Genomic DNA, 22,796 nt, shown 5'->3' on the forward strand with positions numbered 1-22,796 from the left:
TGTCTGTATTTGGGCAGTTCGCGTGTGAGATTTGTTTAGTTAAAGTCCCCAAGAATAATAATAACTGAGTCCGGGTGTTGTTGTTCTGTGTCTGAGATTTGATCAGCCAGCTGTTGCAGCACTAAGTTCCCAGACGCGTTTGGAGGAATGTAAACACCAGAATAAACGAAGAAAACTCCCGCGGCGAGTAGAACGGCTTACAGTTAATAATGAGCGCTTCCAGATTAGGACAGCACACCCTCTTTAATGTTGTTACATCTGTACACCAACTTTCGTTGATGTAAAAGCATGTTCCACCGCCTCTCGTTTTCCCCGTTAACTCCACGATGCGATCCGCTCTGAACAGCTGGATGCCCGGCAGATGTAATGCGCTGTCCGGAATGGCTTCACTCAGCCAGGTTTCAGTGAAGCACAGTGCAGCAGAGTTTGAAAAGTCCTTATTATTATGTGTGAGGAGATGTAGTTTGTCAGTTTTGTTGGGAAGAGAGAGGCTCGTCTCCCTTGCCTGCGTCTCGTAGCACGTCTAAACAACACAGCAGCGCCTCCAATTAAAATGTCCAGCAAAACGTCTGAATATTGAAAAACCGGGAAAAGATTATCTGGTATGTGCTGCCGAATGTTCAGCAGTTCGTCCCTGGTAAAACTGACTGGTAAAAGATTGCTAAACACAGGACATACAAACAAAAACAACAAAAGAATTGGAGAGCTCCACACCGAGGCGGCCATCTGCGACACATGGTAGGCCGCCTGGTACGGCAATAGCACCGCCCACAACCGCAAAGCCCTGAAAAGGGTGGTGCGAACTGCCAGAAACATCATCGGAGGTGAGCTTCCCTCACTCCGGGACATATATACAAGGCGGAGGATCATCAAAGACTCCAGCCACCCGAGTCATGGGCTGCTCTCACTGCTACCATCAGGCAGGCGGTATCGCAGCATCAGGACCCGCACCAGCCGACTACATGACAACTTCATGATCAGACTTTTGAACTCTTGATCGCTCACAGTCAACAATCAGCACTGCACTTTATTCATCTAATATCTCACACTGGACTGTCAAATATATTCTCCTCAATACAACTACAGTATATATATTTTTTATATACTCTTTATTTATTTTTTTTATTGTATGTGTATTCTATATTGTGTGTATTGTCTACTGTACATTGTATATAATTATTGTGTTGTGTAAATATGTTGTTTACTGTAATTGGTATATGTCTCGTCACTGTCATGACTGCTATGTTGCTCTGAACTACACTCAAGACTTTCACCCACTGTTGCACTTGTGTACATGATCGTGTGACAATAAAGTGATTTGATTTGAGCTGCATTTGTGTTATCCTCTACCACCTCTGCAGCATCTGCAACACCTGTAACTTCAGTTGCAACCATGCCATCACCCACCATCTCTTCAAAAGAACGATTACCTATAACCTGAACAAAATCTGTGCCTTCTCCCTTCAGCTTAACAGCAGTACAGCACAACCTCAGCAGTACCTCACAACAGGATTAACAGATGTAAACCAATGTAAGTTAGTAATCTTATTTGGCCACATATGTTAACTCATAGTGCTTTGAAAGGTTTATTTATAACATCCATCATTACATATATCCAAGTGGCTTGGTCAGGAAAAATGTCTATGTGTTGCTGTCCAGAAGTGGACCATACAAAACCTTCTTTGCAGACATTAATAAAACTGCTCCAAATAATGAGCTTGAAAGTGAGGTAAATGTTTAAAAAAATGTCAGTGGTTTAAATCATAGACAAGGATCATGTATCAAATGTTGACTTTAACTGTAAATCCCTCATTGTCTTGCTTAAGGTCATAAATGCATACATGTCTCTTCTTGCAAAGAGATTCAATGCACATTCAAAAGAACAAGCAGTCCAATCTGACTCATTCCAAATGGCAAACATCTGTAATGGAAAAAGATCCAAACTAAAGGTTGGTTTATTCAGGTTCATTTATGTTACAATTTTGAAATGTAGTACAGAAATGTTATAATACTCTTTCTGAATTTCAGGTTGATCCCACAATGTACAAATATCTCATTGGCATTGTGAATGACCATCACCACTGGACAGTTGTGGTAAAACAACACATTTGACTTTACATGTAAATAAGACACTTGCACGATTTCGTAGTACAATACAGATATTTAATTATTAATACGATTGTGTAACCTTTTATAGTGATTTTTCTAAAACCTTGTGATGTACATTGGATTTACTTCATGAATAGAAATTGTTGAGTGGTGGTGTAGTGGTCTAAGCACATAAATGGTAATCTGGTAATCAGAAGGATGATAGTTCAAGCCCCACAGGCACCACCATTGTGTCCTTGAGCAAGGCACTTAACTCCAGGTTGCTCTGGGGGGGATTGTCCCTGTAATAAGTGCTCTGTATTATACATTGGTACTCAGAAGGTTGCTGGTTTGATCCCCACAGGCACCACCATTGTGCCCTTGAGTAAGGCACTTAACTCCAGGTTGTTCCGGGGGGATTGTCCCTGCAATAAGTGCTCTGTATTATACATTGGTACTCAGAAGGTTGCTGGTTTGATCCCCACAGGCACCACCATTGTGCCCTTGAGTAAGGCACTTAACTCCAGGTTGCTCCGGGGGGATTGTCCCTGTAATAAGGGCTCTGTAAGTCGCTTTGGATAAAAGCATCTGCCAAATGCATAACATTTAAAAATGTTGATTTAACGTAATATAAATCGTAAAGTATCCTTATCTCCTGCATTTTTTATTTTCTACACTTAAAAACTTAAAAAATTATTCTGCCATCCCAAAGGAGGGCTTTGTTCCTTGATCCCATGGGAGAAATTTCTACAAATCTGAAAAGGTGTCAGGATGTAACAAGGTACCAGAAATCGTTCAACTACAAAATGTGCTTTTTAATGTTCTAATATTTAGTAAAATCACTGCAAAAGTAAAATCAGTTGTTTCTGTGTCAAAATAATGATGAATTTATTTGTTAAAGGCTTTTGCGACACAAGGGATGCAATGTGTCAAGGTGGTCTCATGAGAACGCTGCCTCACCCAAAGCAAAAAGACGGCACATCATGTGGTGCCTTTTGCTTTGGAAGTAAGTGATGTAAAATAGCTTTTTTATCCTATCCTCCTAAACTGACAATGTCCTCAATTACAATCTTGGAAAACACAATGAAGACAAATTATGGCATAAATGGTCAGTTGATTTGTAACATATGTTTGATTTCTCTATATTATAAAATTGCTTGATTGCTGCTTTTATTACTTTGCTCTTTTTCAGTTTGCAGAATGTGTACTCAGAGAGGAGCCAGTTGTTTCTCTTAATACGGCAGAGGGAGTGGAAGAATTGAGGAAAGCAATAGCTGTCACTCTTCTACAAACAGCGGTATGTTTAATGTCATTTATTTGCATAATATTTGATATAACGCTTTGATTTTCCAGTCTGCATATGTTTTTTTAGAAACTATAACATGCTAATTTTTATTTTAAAAGGAAGCAAAATTAATTTGAAAATGCATTGTGTACCTTGATTGAATTAGATCAATTGTGTTACCGTTCTCACAGCTGTGCCATGCCTGTGGAGAAGAAAGTGGAGATTAAAACTGGGTAAGTAGTTACAAACTGTTCAGTGTTTATCATTAGGGCTCAATCACTGAAGGTGTGGTGGGCCCTTATTTTTGCTGGATTATAATTTATTATTAACAGTATTATTGTGATTATTAGGGTTTATTATTTTTATTATTCTTTTCACAGTTTTGTGTTCTTTTAAAGCATTTAGCATACTTACAAAATTAAGAAAGTTGGCACACATATCTAGTTAATACATTAGTGTGTGTGTGTGTGGGGGGGTTCGGGGGAGGGGTTACTAAAGTAGTGGGGGCAGTTTCACTTACTTGGTACTTTGATACTTCTCATCAAGCTGGACAACTTTCAACAGAATTCATCACATTTCGGCAACATTATGCCAAGACATTTTAGATGCTAAATTGAGAACAGATTTTTGATATATTGAAAAGGTGTTACGATGATGAGGCAGTATACCTTAATGGCATAAATATGACATAAATGTGGGTATGGTGGGTCAAAGCAAAAGTGCCTCCTGCTGATGAGACACTTCACATAGACTTTGAAAAAAACAATCCCTCTTGTGTATATATATATATAAGAGGGATTGTTTTTTTTTTAAATCTATATGAAGTGTCTCATGAGATGGAGGCAAAAATATAATTGTGCCACCATATTAATTTATTTCACTATAAAACTAAAATAAAATAAAATAAGTTTTTGAAATAGATGACTTGGACCAAATAATAAAGAAAAGCAGCAAATAAGTGCCCAACATAGATGGGAACTCCTTCAATACTGTTTTAAAAGCATCCCAGGGTGAAATCTCAAGAAGTTGCTGGAGAAAATAATCAAGAGTTCATTTCTGCAGAATATAGACAAAGGGGGAATACTGTGAAGATGATCAAATATAACACAGTTTTGATTTATTTTGGATTTTGTTTAGTCACAACATAATTCCCATAGTTCCATTTATGTTATTCCATACTTTTGATGACTTCCTATTATTCTAAAATGTGAAAAAATTATAATAAAAATGAATAAGGGTTTCAAAACTTTTGACCAGTAGTGTATATTGATATGTATATATCAAATTTAATGAGGCAAAATTATTTTTTTATATCTTCAATGATATTATCAAATCGACAAGTGAAATAATAATATTCTTTTTTGGACTGCTCAAGGGTTTTTCAACAAATGTTCAACACTTGTTGTAATAAAATGTATTTTTATATACCAAAGTTGTTAACCATAATATCAGTTACAGTCCTTTTTATCGCTGAAAGTTAATAAGTTCTTGTTTAGTTTTAGATTGCCTGTGACTCCTGCTACCGTTGGTATGCGTCCAGGGGAAATCAAATGTGTATTTTCTGTGTGCTGCCTGTTAAAATTCTGCTGACATGAAGAACACATACAAAGAGGCTTGTGTAAATGACTTGATGATGGTTTCTTGTTCATTTCATACCCTTGTTTTGTTTCTGTAAAATAAACGTATCTATTAATTTATTAAGTTACATTGTACATTGTTCAAACACTGGATGCTATTTGTAAATTAGGATATTTGTACATATTTTGTTTCTTTTATGTTTATTTAATTGGAATGATTGGGCAGAAAATATCTTCTTCCTTGTTATTGGCTAATTTTGTTTGTTTGTATTTTTCTCTGTGAAATTTGTCACAAATCATTTATTTGTTTATAAATATTTTGTTTCTCCTGAAAGTGGGATAATGATAAATGTTTGGGCATAAAATAAGTCTTTAAGTCAATAAAATCAAAGGAGTTATGAGACATAGCGTGCTTCTTATGACAATGCAACATACCTATTTGTATGGCTTTTTGAGCATCCATGCAGAATAATAAGGGAGGTAGAATCCAGGCAGAGGTGTAAAAATGGCCCTGCCTAGATTATACTCCCCTAAATAATATAGGTGTTTAAGTCAATATAATCAAATGTGTTATGGGACATACAATGCTGATTGTATCAATGCACTGTATTTATTTTTATGACTTTTTGAGCATCCATGCAGAATAATAAGGGAGGTAGAATCCAGGCAGAGGTGTAAAAATGGCCCTGCCTAGATTATACTCCCCTAAATAATATAGGTGTTTAAGTCAATATAATCAAATGTGTTATGGGGGACATACAATGCTGATTGTATCAATGCACTGTATTTATTTTTATGACTTTTTGAGCATCCAGGCAGAATAATAAGGGAGGTAGAATCCAGGCAGAGGTGTAAAAATGGCCCTGCCTAGATAATACCCCCCTAAATAATATAGGTGTTTAAGTTAATATAATCAAATGTGTTATGGGGGACATACAATGCTGATTGTATCAAGGCACTGTATTTATTTTTATGACTTTTTGAGCATCCATGCAGAACAATAAGGGAGGTAGAATCCAGGCAGAGGTGTAAAAATGGCCCTGCCTAGATAATACTCCCCTAAATAATATAGTTGTTTAAGTCAATATAATCAAATGTGTTATGGGGGACATACAATGCTGATTGTGTCAATGCACTGTATTTATTTTTATGACTTTTTGAGCATCCATGCAGAACAATAAGGGAGGTAGAATCCAGGCAGAGGTGTAAAAATGGCCCTGCCTAGATAATACTCCCCTAAATAATATAGTTGTTTAAGTCAATATAATCAAATGTGTTATGGGGGACATACAATGCTGATTGTATCAATGCACTGTATTTATTTTTATGACTTTTTGAGCATCCATGCAGAACAATAAGGGAGGTAGAATCCAGGCAGAGGTGTAAAAATGGCCCTGCCTAGATAATACTCCCCTAAATAATATAGTTGTTTAAGTCAATATAATCAAATGTGTTATGGGACATACAATGCTGATTGTGTCAATGCAATGTATTTATTTTTATGACTTTTTGAGCATCCATGCAGAAGAATAAGGGAGGTAGAATCCAGGCAGAGGTGTAAAAATGGCCCTGCCTAGATAATACCCCCCTAAATAATATAGGTGTTTAAGTCAATATAATCAAATGTGTTATGGGGGACATACAATGCTGATTGTATCAAGGCACTGTATTTATTTTTATGACTTTTTGAGCATCCATGCAGAATAATAAGGGAGGTAGAATCCAGGCAGAGGTGTAAAAATGGCCCTGCCTAGATTATACTCCCCTAAATAATATAGTTGTTTAAGTCAATATAATCAAAAGTGTTATGAGACATACAATGCTGATTGTGTCAATGCACTGTCTTTATTTTTATGACTTTTTGAGCATCCATGCAGAATAATAAGGGAGGTAGAATCCAGGCAGAGGTGTAAAAATGGACCTGCCTAGATAATACCCCCTAAATAATATAGGTGTTTAAGTCAATATAATCAAATGTGTTATGGGACATACAATGCTGATTGTGTCAATGCACTGTATTTATTTTTATGACTTTTTGAGCATCCATGCAGAATAATAAGGGAGGTAGAATCCAGGCAGAGGTGTAAAAATGGACCTGCCTAGATAATACCCCTCTAAATAATATAGGTGTTTAAGTCAATATAATCAAATGTGTTATGGGGGACATACAATGCTGATTGTATCAATGCACTGTATTTATTTTTATGACTTTTTGAGCATCCATGCAGAATAATAAGGGAGGTAGAATCCAGGCAGAGGTGTAAAAATGGCCCTGCCTAGATAATACTCCCCTAATTAATATAGTTGTTTAAGTCAATATAATCAAATGTGCTATGGGACATACAATGCTGATTGTGTCAATGCACTGTATTTATTTTTATGACTTTTTGAGCATCCATGCAGAATAATAAGGGAGGTAGAATCCAGGCAGAGGTGTACAAATGGCCCTGCCTAGATAATACCCCCCTAAATAATATAGGTGTTTAAGTCAATATAATCAAATGTGTTATGGGGGACATACAATGCTGATTGTATCAATGCACTGTATTTATTTTTATGACTTTTTGAGCATCCATGCAGAATAATAAGGGAGGTAGAATCCAGGCAGAGGTGTAAAAATGGCCCTGCCTAAATAATACCCCCTAAATAATATAGTTGTTTAAGTCAATAGAATCAAAAGTGTTATGAGACATAGAGTGCCTCTTGTGACAATGCAACATAACTATTTGCATGCCTTTTTGGGCATCCATGCAGAATAATGAGGGTGGCAGGATCCAGGCAGGGCTTAATATTTATTTATTCTATATCTTGCCTGCTTGATATCCTGATCCAAGATGGCAGCGCGGTAGCACGCAGCGGCCACTCCGGATCCACAATGGTGCTATTTTTGTTAAAAAAGCCCGACTTTTGCAACACATGGACATCGGAGCAACCGGTGTTCGTGTCTACCATCGCCAGACACTACTGAAATATAAGACTCATGCAAAACCAAGCTGCATGATGACCTGCAGGAGGCGCTACGCCGCACTCGGCTTGCTGCGGAGACCAGGCCTCCAGCCCTCGGCGTCGCCTGATGCCGGTGGCCGGGAGAGGACGCCGTAAGCGGTGTGCGAAAGCGAAGCGCTGAAAGAGGGCGGGGTCCATGCTAGGCTAAAACAAACCCTAGCCGGCCGGCTCTCCGCCTATCCTGCTCTCAAATGTTTGCTCCCTGGACAATAAACTGGACTATATCCGACTCCAGCAGGCTACGCAGCGTGAGTTTAGAGACTGCTGAGTGTTTGTTTTCATGGAGACGTGGCTCAGCGACAGAGTTCGGATGCCGCCATTCAGCTAGACGGGCTCGCCTCGCTTCGCGTGCCGACAGAAATTCAGCTCTCTGCGGTAAGACTCGCGGTGGTGGCTTGTGTGTTTACATCAACACAGAATGGTGCAAGAACTCTATGCTAGTCTCTAGTTACTGTTCATCGCTGTTGGAGCTTGTGACTGTTAGATGCAGACCTTTTATCTACCACGGAATTCACCACTGTTTGCATAACCGAGTTTATATTCCCCCAGCTAACGCTAAGGAAGCACTCTGTGAACTGTATGGGGCTATGAGCGAACTGCAGAATGCTCACCCCGACGGACTGTTTATTGTCGCGGAGATTTCAACCATGCAAATCTCAAGACAGTGCTCCCTAAATTCCATCAGTATGTGGACTTTGCAACGAGAGGGCTTAACGCAGCTTGATCTTGTTTACACAAACATCCCAGGCGCTGACCGGCGGAGCCCCGCCCCCACCTCGGCTACTCAGACCACATCTCTGTTATGTTAATTCCAGCATACAGACCGCTCGTCAGACGCACAAAACCGCTTCAGAAGCAGGTGAAAACCTGGCCAGCAGGAGCCATCTCTGCTCTTCAGGACTGTTTTGAGTGTACTGACTGGCACATGTTCAGGGAGGCTGCAACATATGGCGATTCTACCAACTTGGAGGAATACACAGCATCAGTGACCAGCTACATCAGCAAGTGCATTGATGATGTCACTTTCTCCAAGACCATCACCACACGCTCCAACCAGAAGCCGTGGATGACTGCAGAGGTGCGCACGCTGCTGAGGTCCCGAGACTCCAACTTCAGAGCAGGCGATAAGGCAGCCCTAAGAACAGCTAGGGCCAAACTGTCACGGGCAATCAGAGAGGCAAAGCGCGCACACGCCCAGAGCATCCACAGTCACTTCCAGGACAGCGGTGACACGCGGCGCATGTGGCAGGGCATCCAGGCCATCACCAACTACAGGACAACATCAGTTGCCTGTGACAAAGATGCCTCCCTTCCAGATGCGCTGAACGACTTCTACGCTCGGTTTGAAGTGCAGAACGACGTGATGGCGAGGAAGTCCCAACGACCAGGTGCTCTGTCTTACCACGGCAGATGTGAGGAAAACTCTACGTAGAGTCAACCCACGGAAGGCTGCTGGACCAGACAACATTCCTGGCAGAGTGCTCAGAGGATGTGCAGACCAGCTAGCAGATGTTCTTACCGACATCTTCAACATCTCTCTGAGCAGCCGCCGCTCCAACGTGCTTCAAGGCCACCACCATCATCCCCATGCCAAAGAAGTCTTCAGTGTCCTGCCTCAATGACTACCGTCCCGTCGCGACTTACACCCATCATCATGAAGTGCTTCGAGAGGCTCGCCATGAGGCAGATTAAGACCCAGCTGCCCCCCTCACTAGACCCACTGCAGTTTGCGTATCGTTCAAACCGTTCAACGGACGATGCCATCACCACAACCCTCCATCTGGCCCTCACCCACCTAGACAATAAGGACTCATCGCACCTGATTGGAAAGCTGAACCTGCTGGGCCTGGACACCTCCCTCTGCAACTGGATCCTGGACTTCCTGACTGGGAGACCTCAGTCAGTCCGGATCGGGAACAGCATCTCCACCACCACCACACTGAGCACTGGGGCCCCCCAGGGCTGTGTGCTCAGTCCACTGCTGTTCACTCTGCTGACTCACGACTGTGCAGCAATGCACAGCTCGAACCACATCATCAAGTTCGCCGATGACACGACCGTGGTGGGTCTCATCAGCAAGAACGACGAGTCAGCATACAGAGAGGAGGTGCAGCGGCTGACGAACTGGTGTAGAGCCAACAACCTGTCCCTGAATGTCGACAAAACAAAAGAGATGGTTGTTGACTTTAGGAGAGCACAAGGTGAACACTCTCCGCTGAACATCGACGGCTCCTCTGTGGAGATCGTCAAAAGCACCAAATTCCTTGGTGTTCACTTGGCGGAGAACCTCACCTGGTCCCTCAACACCAGCTCTATCACCAAGAAAGCCCAGCAGCGTCTCTACTTTCTTCGAAGGCTGAGGAAAGCACATCTCCCAACCCCCATCCTCACTACATTCTATAGAGGGACTATTGAGAGCATCCTGAGCAGCTGCATCACTGCCTGGTTTGGGACTTGCACCGTTTCGGACCGCAAAGCCCTGCAGAGGATAGTGAGGACAGCTGAGAAGATCATTGGGGTCTCTCTTCCCTCCATCAAAGACATTGACAAAAAACACTATATCCGCAAAGCAACCAGCATTGTGGACGACCCCACACACCTCTCACACAAACTCTTTACCCTCCTCCCGTCTGGCAAGAGGTACCGAAGTATTCGGGCCCTCACGGCCAGACTGTGTAACAGCTTCTTCCCCCAAGCCATCAGACTCCTCAATACTCAGAGACTGGACTGACACACACGTGTCCTGAGTTGCACTTTAATTACTGTCACTTTATAACTGTCTGCTACCTCAATAACTGCTATGTGCATAGAACATTATCTCATAGTATGTTATGTTTACATTTTTAGAAACTGTCATCTTTTTGCACTACTGAGTACTGGTCGGCGCTGCACTGTCTATTGTCCTGTTCATTGTCAGAAATTTGTTGTACTGTCCTGTACTTTTTGCACATGTTTGCACGTGCACTTTATATAGGTATAGGTAGGTTTTTTATATAGGTATTTTATTTCGTTGTGTAGTCTCATGTGGTCCTGTGTTGGTCCTTTGTTGTTTTATGTAGCACCATGGTCCTGGAGGAACGTTGTCTCGTTTTGCTGTGTACTGTACTAACTGTATATGGTTGAAACGACAATAAAAAACACTTGACTTGACTTGACTCAAATAAAGAAATGCCATTATTATGTGGGTTGGCATGGGATGTGTGTGTGCACAACCAAGAAGAAAAACTGTTTAAGTAAATAGAATATGTTATGGGACAGTGTTGCTTGTGTCAGTACACAGTATATATTTGATATTCATGTGTGTTTATGTTGTTTTTGTTTTAATACCGGTAACATTATTAATTATCATGCAAATTAAATACACTTGGGTTGAGTGTGTCAGATTGACAAAAAAAAATATTTTGTAAAGCATGTGACACAGTGTAAAATCTACCAGTAGGCTAGTGATTTAACGTTCAAATAGCAGACAAAAGAGACCAGAATCGACTTGTTACACAAGCTGTGTAGAAACACAGATAACTGTTTCCATAAGGACGTAGGGCAATGACATTTGAAATACTATGAATTACATTTCAGAGTCTGTGGTAAGCTTAGTTGAATAACAGTTCTTATCGCTGGGTGACAAGCTGTTGTAGTACGCGGAGAACATTTTAAATATGTACCATCTAATCAATATAAAATGTAATGTTGATATCTAACTATTATGGAATCCGGTTTCCGCCACAGTTAAATAAAAAAAGGTGATTTTGTAAGTCAATATAATGAGATACTAAGTCATTATTATGAGAAACTTTCCCATAATAATGACTTAGTATCTCGTAATAATGACTTAGTATCTCGTAATAATGAGAAACTTTCTCATAATAATGACTTAGTATCTCGTAATAATGACTTAGTATCTCATAATAATGAGAAACTTTCTCATAATAATGACTTAGTATCTCATAATAATGACTTAGTATCTCGTAATAATGACTTAGTATCTCATAATAATGACTTAGTATCTCATAATAATGACTTAGTATCTCATAATAATGACTTAGTATCTCATAATAATGACTTAGTATCTCATAATAATGACTTAGTATCTCATAATAATGACTCAGTATCTCATAATAATGACTTAGTATCTCATAATAATGACTTAGTATCTCATAATAATGACTTAGTATCTCATAATAATGACTTAGTATCTCATAATAATGACTTAGCTATCTCATAATAATGACTTAGTATCTCATAATAATGACTTAGTATCTCATAATAATGACTTAGTATCTCATAATAATGACTTAACTATCTCATAATAATGACTTAGTATCTCATAATAATGACTTAGTATCTCATAATAATGACTTAGTATCTCATAATAATGACTTAGTATCTCGTAATAATGACTTAGTATCTCATAATAATGACTTAGTATCTCATAATAATGACTTAGTATCTCATAATAATGACTTAGTATCTCATAATAATGACTTAGTATCTCGTAATAATGACTTAGTATCTCATAATAATGACTTAGTATCTCGTAATAATGACTTAGTATCTCATAATAATGACTTAGTATCTCGTAATAATGACTTAGTATCTCGTAATAATGACTTAGTATCTCGTAATAATGACTTAGTATCTCGTAATAATGACTTAGTATCTCAGTAATAATGACTTAGTATCTCATAATAATGACTTAGTATCTCATAATAATGACTTAGTATCTCATAATAATGACTTAGTATCTCGTAATAATGACTTAGTATCTCGTAATAATGACTTAGTATCTCGTAATAATGACTTAGTATCTCGTAATAATGACTTAGTATCTCGTAATAATGACTTAGTATCTCATAATAATGACTTAGTATCTCCTAATAATGACTTAGTATCTCATAATAATGACTTAGTATCTCGTAATAATGACTTAGTATCTCATAATATTGACTTAGTATCTCATAATAATGACTTAGCATCTCATAATAATGACTTAGCATCTCATAATAATGACTTAGTATCTCATAATAATGACTTAGTATCTCATAATAATGACTTAGTATCTCATAATAATGACTTAGTATCTCATAATAATGACTTAGTATCTCATAATAATGACTTAGTATCTCATAATAATGACTTAGTATCTCATAATAATGACTTAGTATCTCATAATAATGAGAAACTTTCTCATAATAATGACTTAGTATCTCATAATAATGACTTAGTATCTCATAATAATGAGAAACTTTCTCATAATAATGACTTAGTATCTCATAATAATGACTTAGTATCTCATAATAATGACTTAGTATCTCATAATAATGAGAAACTTTCTCATAATAATGACTTAGTATCTCATAATAATGACTTAGTATCTCCTAATAATGACTTAGTATCTCCTAATAATGACTTAGTATCTCATAATAATGACTTAGCATCTCATAATAATGACTTAGCATCTCATAATAATGACTTAGTATCTCATAATAATGACTTAGTATCTCATAATAATGACTTAGTATCTCGTAATAATGACTTAGTATCTCATAATAATGACTTAGTATCTCATAATAATGACTTAGTATCTCATAATAATGACGTAACTATCTCATAATAATGACTTAGTATCTCATAATAATGACTTAGTATCTCATAATAATGAGAAACTTTCTCATAATAATGACTTAGTATCTCATAATAATGACTTAGTATCTCATAATAATGACTTAGTATCTCATAATAATGAGAAACTTTCTCATAATAATGACTTAGTATCTCATAATAATGACTTAGTATCTCATAATAATGAGAAACTTTCTCATAATAATGACTTAGTATCTCATAATAATGACTTAGTATCTCGTAATAATGACTTAGTATCTCGTAATAATGACTTAGTATCTCGTAATAATGACTTAGTATCTCGTAATAATGACTTAGTATCTCATAATAATGACTTAGTTTCTCATAATAATGACTTAGTATCTCGTAATAATGACTTAGTATCTCATAATAATGACTTAGTATCTCATAATAATGACTAAGTATCTCGTAATAATGACTTAGTATCTCATAATAATGACTTAGTATCTCATAATAATGACTTAGTATCTCGTAATAATGACTTAGTATCTCATAATAATGACTTAGTATCTCATAATAATGACTTAGTATCTCATAATAATGACTTAGTATCTCGTAATAATGACTTAGTATCTCATAATAATGACTTAGTATCTCATAATAATGACTTAGTATCTCGTAATAATGACTTAGTATCTCATAATAATGACTTAGTATCTCATAATAATGACTAAGTATCTCGTAATAATGACTTAGTATCTCATAATAATGACTTAGTATCTCATAATAATGACTTAGTATCTCGTAATAATGAGAAACTTTCTCATAATAATGACTTAGTATCTCATAATAATGACTTAGTATCTCATAATAATGACTTAGTATCTCATAATAATGACTTAGTATCTCGTAATAATGAGAAACTTTCTCATAATAATGACTTAGTATCTCATAATAATGACTTAGTATCTCATAATAATGACTTAGTATCTCGTAATAATGAGAAACTTTCTCATAATAATGACTTAGTATCTTATAATAATGACTTAGTATCTCGTAATAATGAGAAACTTTCTTATAATAATGACTTAGTATCTTATAATAATGACTTAGTATCTCGTAATAATGACTTAGTATCTCATAATAATGACTTAGTATCTCATAATAATGACTTAGTATCTCATAATATTGACTTAGCATCTCGTAATAATGACTTAGTATCTCATAATAATGACTTAGTATCTCATAATAATGACTTAGTATCTCGTAATAATGAGAAACTTTCTCATAATAATGACTTAGTATCTCGTAATAATGACTTAGTATCTCATAATAATGACTTAGTATCTCTCATAATAATGACTTAGTATCTCATAATAATGACTTAGTATCTCTCATAATAATGACTTAGTATCTCATAATAATGACTTAGTATCTCATAATAATGACTTAGTATCTCATAATAATGACTTAGTATCTCATAATAATGACTTAGTATCTCATAATAATGACTTAGTATCTCATAATAATGACTTAGTATCTCATAATAATGACTTAGTATCTCATAATAATGACTTAGTATCTCATAATAATGACTTAGTATCTCATAATAATGACTTAGTATCTCATAATAATGACTTAGTATCTCATAATAATGACTTAGTATCTCGTAATAATGACTTAGTATCTCATAATAATGACTTAGTATCTCATAATAATGACTTAGTATCTCATAATAATGACTTAGTATCTCGTAATAATGACTTAGTATCTCATAATAATGACTTAGTATCTCATAATAATGACTTAGTATCTCGTAATAATGACTTAGTATCTCATAATAATGACTTAGTATCTCATAATAATGACTAAGTATCTCGTAATAATGACTTAGTATCTCATAATAATGACTTAGTATCTCATAATAATGACTTAGTATCTCGTAATAATGAGAAACTTTCTCATAATAATGACTTAGTATCTCATAATAATGACTTAGTATCTCATAATAATGACTTAGTATCTCATAATAATGACTTAGTATCTCGTAATAATGAGAAACTTTCTCATAATAATGACTTAGTATCTCGTAATAATGACTTAGTATCTCGTAATAATGACTTAGTATCTCGTAATAATGAGAAACTTTCTCATAATAATGACTTAGTATCTTATAATAATGACTTAGTATCTCGTAATAATGAGAAACTTTCTTATAATAATGACTTAGTATCTTATAATAATGACTTAGTATCTCGTAATAATGACTTAGTATCTCATAATAATGACTTAGTATCTCATAATAATGACTTAGTATCTCATAATATTGACTTAGCATCTCGTAATAATGACTTAGTATCTCATAATAATGACTTAGTATCTCATAATAATGACTTAGTATCTCGTAATAATGAGAAACTTTCTCATAATAATGACTTAGTATCTCGTAATAATGACTTAGTATCTCATAATAATGACTTAGTATCTCGTAATAATGAGAAACTTTCTCATAATAATGACTTAGTATCTCATAATAATGACTTAGTATCTCGTAATAATGAGAAACTTTCTCATAATAATGACTTAGTATCTCATAATAATGACTTAGTATCTCATAATAATGACTTAGTATCTCGTAATAATGAGAAACTTTCTCATAATAATGACTTAGTATCTCATAATAATGACTTAGTATCTCGTAATAATGAGAAACTTTCTCATAATAATGACTTACTGTGCGCATGCGCAATGTGCTCAGTCAGACGAATTGTGCGTTTCAGATTGAGACGGATCACACAAATGACAACAGCACAACTCTTTTGAAAGTAAGTATAGTTTTATAGCAAGAGGTTTGCAAATAACAACAATTTAGCGCGATGTAAGTGCAGGGCAAGTGTGTTGACTCATGAATCGGTTTCACACCGCAAGCGAGGTGTGCATTATTAAAATACATATATAATAATCTCGTTTATAATACCACAGTTGTTACACCTCAAGACATTTTCAGGTTTTAATTCCTAAAACGCTCTTGTGAGTATAACTACGTTCTTACGTCAGGGATTCAGGGGGTGAACCTCACTGTTTTTAGTTCTTCACCTAGGGTCTTGCGTACAAAGTCTCCGTTACGGATTCGAAAGCGTCACTTTAGACCTACTAACGGAGGTTTATTGGAGTAACGTGTGTGTGCGTGCGTATGAGCGCTGGAAAGAAAGTGTTCAGACCTGCGTGTGTACCTGTGGGTTCGAGCTGTTATGAATCAACCAGGGATCGTTTTAACTGTGGATGTGCGCTTGCACACTGTGGTAAAGTTAGTTTTACGTATACTGTTACAATGTGATATGTAAATAAATAATAAAACAATGTGACAAGCAATACATCTTGGAAAAATGAACCTAACATTTATATACTTGCACTGTTTTAAAAAGATGCCCATCCAAAAACGTAGGTTTACATTCCATGTTTAAAAAAAGTTACTCTGGGTGCTTTTGGATGTTATTTAAATAAAATACTTGATTTTAAATTTGTTATTTAGGTGATGGCTTAAATTTCAGAACTGACATATGTTTGTCTACAGGATGGAAGATCTAAAGGGATTCTTGAGACAGAGGAATGTCCCTGAGGAAACAATAGAGACACTGGAACATGAAACGGTGAAACAGATACAGATTAACACAGATAATGTTCATAAAAGTTTAAAAGTATTTTGTTAGAGATTAACATTTTAGCTCCAAACTCAAATATAAGCCGCCAAATCCATTCTTGCACTGACATTGGTAGTATTACAACATGTTGCACAAGTAATTGATTAATCGAGTACTCGTTCAGCTTTAAACATTTGACTAGAAAAACTTCATTTTCATTTGTGCCAGCTGTGGGCAACAATGAAACTGCTTTTCTCACTAAAATCTTGCAGTTACAACTAAATGTATTGGCTGGCATTGTACACTCCTGAGCACAAAAAAAACGGGTCAAGCCCAAAATGTCAAAACATTAAGTGAGGAATATTAGCAAGACTTAAACAAATGCTCTCCCGAGGCCTTCTGTGCCACCATTTGTTCATTAACTGTTTGGGGGGAAAAGATGGAAATGGGGAAATTCACTTATATAGTCTTACTATAGGCAAATGTAAAACCTTGATAACATTTTCCAAAAATGTCACTTAGCCTTCACAGTGGTGCGCAATATTTGGGCGCTACTCAAGAACAGCATCTCAGATGTAGATGCTCAATAGTTCGGTTCACATTCATGCATTTAGAACGGCACCAGAGGTGAATTGTAACAGAATTTGAATGATAAGAAGCGAATTAAACTACTGTGAACTTGCCTACTGTGAGGGACAGAGGGTCAGAAACAAAGAACACAAGCTCTTAACTGAAAAGATTGGTCTTTATTTGAACCCAAATAAAAAAGGACTTACAAACTCATAAATTTCTTATAACGTAACAAAATCCACAAACAAAAATAAAATAAAATAACACAACATTCAATAGAAAACAACTAACAAACTAAAGCTGTCCCCTGTAATGAACAAAGCAACAGCTTATAAAGGAAAGAATGGGCCCATTACATCACAAGAAGGGAAAACAAAGTAACTTTACATTTAACAATTAACTCTACTTAAATCATGATCAAATCAACAAATACATTTATGAAATCAAAATTGAAGAAAAGCAAATTTTATAAAGATACCATAAATATAGAACTAAAGAAGTCAATTAATAAAGATATCAGTTTTTCCTCCTCCCCCATGCAATCTGAGCAAAATGGTATGTAAACCAATGGTAAAAAATGGTAAACGGAACCAATAATGCTTAAATTCCTCATCCTGCCCGGACTCTAATTTTCATCACCACAATATGCTGCTTCTGCCATCCTTGTCTGAAGACCATCGCCACTCATCACCGGTAAACTTAAACTCAAATTGAAACAAATATAAATAACAGACACAACGAAACTAACTTGTGTGCACTCCAAATCAGTAACGATGTAAATAAAGTAGGGCTGTCAATTGATTAAAATTTTTAATCGAATTAATTACATGGTGTCCCGATTAATTAATCGCATTTACAAATATTTGCTGAAAAAGCCCCTCATATAACAATAATTCAATATATAATGATGAAATAATGATACATAGTTATCTTTAAATATAAAAGAAAAAAAATATATATATATATAAAATAAACAAATATTCAGATAATTAAAATGCATTACATTCCTGTAGCAGAAGAGTTAATCATAGATAAGACCATACAAAATTTTCAATTTACACCTACATCAGATGTCTCGGGTGTGTTGCATCATAAACATAAAATGTTTAGGTCACTGTGTCAAGTTAAATATAGTTTAATACTCAATCTTTAAACACATCTTGAGATCCCTTAGATTGCATTTGCGCTCCGAGTGTTTTGAACGCAAGAACTTAACGTATGTTGTTCTGCCTACTAAAGTGTTTTCTTCACTGTATAAACTGTGCGTTGCTCATACAGCTGAAATTTCACTTACTAGGTGGTACTACAAGCTTGCATTTCTCAGGAATCTTCCTTATTATGGTCCGTGGACATGCGATTAATTGCATTAATTCAGTGCGATTAATTGTACAAAAAATTACTTAAATTAATTGCAATTAAATGAGCATGTAAATTGAGACATTCAAAATAGTTTTTTTTATATTTCTTGTTGCAGTTAGGTAAATGCTTCAAAAAATCCCAAACTAACATTTGGGCTTTCTTTAAGATTTTCCTTTCTTTATTTCTGTATTTCATTACATTTTTCAGGTTACATTTTTGTGAAACAAATATTGTGACGTATCTCCAGCAGGCTCTCTCGAAAGGCTATGAAATTCCTCATCCCTTCCCTCCTCTTACTTATGTGAGTGCGGGTTTTCAGCTTTGACCCTGCTTAAAAGCAAATACAGATCAAGGCTGCAGGTGGAGGACGATTTACCTTTATTCCTTTCTACCGTTTATTTTTTTTGCTTAATGTAAGCTTATACTGTGACAAAACAGCACTGTCCATCTTGCTGATGTTGTTTGATGTCTGATGTTGATGTTTTCAAAGTTGAATTGGCTTAAGTCAGTGCTTCCCAACCACTGTGCCACGTGCTGTAAAAGATTGTCAGGTGTGCCGTGGAAAATGATCAGATTCCACAAAATAAATAAATGCATGAATATAATAATAATTTCAGGGATCTAAACTGCTCACCTTTCGGAGAAATTCGCCATTATGAAACCACAATCTGTCACTTTTGTGATTGTGAAGAACAATGATTAATGTGCAAAAGTGAGTGATATTTATACACATTAAGAATCTTTCACATGACTCGCATCAGCACTGCAGAATACATTGAAGTCTATGAAGTGACTTGACAACAAAGTGTTTTTCACACATATGTTTTTTCTTCACGATAATATTTTTGAGATACTAAGCAACAAGAAATATAATTTTTTTTTTCCCCAAATTTGGTAAAAAAACAAGTGCATTTCCCCGTTTCCAGCTTTTTCCCCAAACAGTTAATGAACAAATGGTGGCACAGAAGGCCTCGGGAGAGCATTTGTTTAAGTCTTGCTAATATTCCTCACTTAATGTTTTGACATTTTGGGCTTGACCCGTTTTTTTTGTGCTCAGGAGTGTACAATGCCAGCCAATACATTTAGTTGTAACTGCAAGATTTTAGTGAGAAAAGCAGTTTCATTGTTGCCCACAGCTGGCACAAATGAAAATGAAGTTTTTCTAGTCAAATGTTTAAAGCTGAACGAGTACTCGATTAATCAATTACTTGTGCAACATGTTGTAATACTACCAATGTCAGTGCAAGAATGGATTTGGCGGCTTATATTTGAGTTTGGAGCTAAAATGTTAATCTCTAACAAAATACTTTTAAACTTTTATGAACATTATCTGTGTTAATCTGTATCTGTTTCACCGTTTCATGTTCCAGTGTCTCTATTGTTTCCTCAGGGACATTCCTCTGTCTCAAGAATCCCTTTAGATCTTCCATCCTGTAGACAAACATATGTCAGTTCTGAAATTTAAGCCATCACCTAAATAACAAATTTAAAATCAAGTATTTTATTTAAATAACATCCAAAAGCACCCAGAGTAACTTTTTTTAAACATGGAATGTAAACCTACGTTTTTGGATGGGCATCTTTTTAAAACAGTGCAAGTATATAAATGTTAGGTTCATTTTTCCAAGATGTATTGCTTGTCACATTGTTTTATTATTTATTTACATATCACATTGTAACAGTATACGTAAAACTAACTTTACCACAGTGTGCAAGCGCACATCCACAGTTAAAACGATCCCTGGTTGATTCATAACAGCTCGAACCCACAGGTACACACGCAGGTCTGAACACTTTCTTTCCAGCGCTCATACGCACGCACACACACGTTACTCCAATAAACCTCCGTTAGTAGGTCTAAAGTGACGCTTCGAATCCGTAACGGAGACTTTGTACGCAAGACCCTAGGTGAAGAACTAAAAACAGTGAGGTTCACCCCTGAATCCCTGACGTAAGAACGTAGTTATACTCACAAGAGCGTTTTAGGAATTAAAACCTGAAAATGTCTTGAGGTGTAACAACTGTGGTATTATAAACGAGATTATTATATATTTATTTTAATAATGCACACCTCGCTTGCGGTGTGAAACCGATTCGCGAGTCAACACACTTGCCCTGCACTTACATACTAAGTCATTATTATAAGATACTAAGTCATTATTATGAGAAAGTTTCTCATTATTACGAGATACTAAGTCATTATTATAAGATACTAAGTCATTATTATGAGAAAGTTTCTCATTATTACGAGATACTAAGTCATTATTACGAGATACTAAGTCATTATTACGAGATACTAAGTCATTATTATGAGATACTAAGTCATTATTATGAGAAAGTTTCTCATTATTACGAGATACTAAGTCATTATTATAAGATACTAAGTCATTATTATGAGAAAGTTTCTCATTATTACGAGATACTAAGTCATTATTATGAGATACTAAGTCATTATTACGAGATACTAAGTCATTATTATGAGATACTAAGTCATTATTATGAGATACTAAGTCATTATTATGAGAAAGTTTCTCATTATTACGAGATACTAAGTCATTATTATGAGATACTAAGTCATTATTATGAGATACTAAGTCATTATTATGAGATACTAAGTCATTATTATGAGATACTAAGTCATTATTATGAGATACTAAGTCATTATTATGAGATACTAAGTCATTATTATGAGATACTAAGTCATTATTATGAGATACTAAGTCATTATTATGAGATACTAAGTCATTATTATGAGATACTAAGTCATTATTACGAGATACTAAGTCATTATTATGAGATACTAAGTCATTATTATGAGATACTAAGTCATTATTATGAGATACTAAGTCATTATTATGAGATACTAAGTCATTATTATGAGATACTAAGTCATTATTATGAGATACTAAGTCATTATTATGAGATACTAAGTCATTATTATGAGATACTAAGTCATTATTATGAGATACTAAGTCATTATTATGAGATACTAAGTCATTATTATGAGATACTAAGTCATTATTATGAGATACTAAGTCATTATTATGAGATACTAAGTCATTATTATGAGATACTAAGTCATTATTATGAGATACTAAGTCATTATTATGAGATACTAAGTCATTATTATGAGATACTAAGTCATTATTATGAGATACTAAGTCATTATTATGAGATACTAAGTCATTATTATGAGATACTTAGTCATTATTATGAGATACTAAGTCATTATTATGAGATACTAAGTCATTATTATGAGATACTAAGTCATTATTATGAGATACTAAGTCATTATTATGAGATACTAAGTCATTATTATGAGATACTAAGTCATTATTATGAGATACTAAGTCATTATTATGAGATACTAAGTCATTATTATGAGATACTAAGTCATTATTATGAGATACTAAGTCATTATTATGAGATACTAAGTCATTATTATGAGATACTAAGTCATTATTATGAGATACTAAGTCATTATTATGAGATACTAAGTCATTATTATGAGATACTAAGTCATTATTATGAGATACTAAGTCATTATTATGAGATACTAAGTCATTATTATGAGATACTAAGTCATTATTATGAGATACTAAGTCATTATTATGAGATACTAAGTCATTATTATGAGATACTAAGTCATTATTATGAGATACTAAGTCATTATTATGAGATACTAAGTCA

This window comes from Xyrauchen texanus, chromosome 38 (assembly GCF_025860055.1).
Source record: "Xyrauchen texanus isolate HMW12.3.18 chromosome 38, RBS_HiC_50CHRs, whole genome shotgun sequence".
Lineage (NCBI taxonomy): Eukaryota > Metazoa > Chordata > Actinopteri > Cypriniformes > Catostomidae > Xyrauchen > Xyrauchen texanus.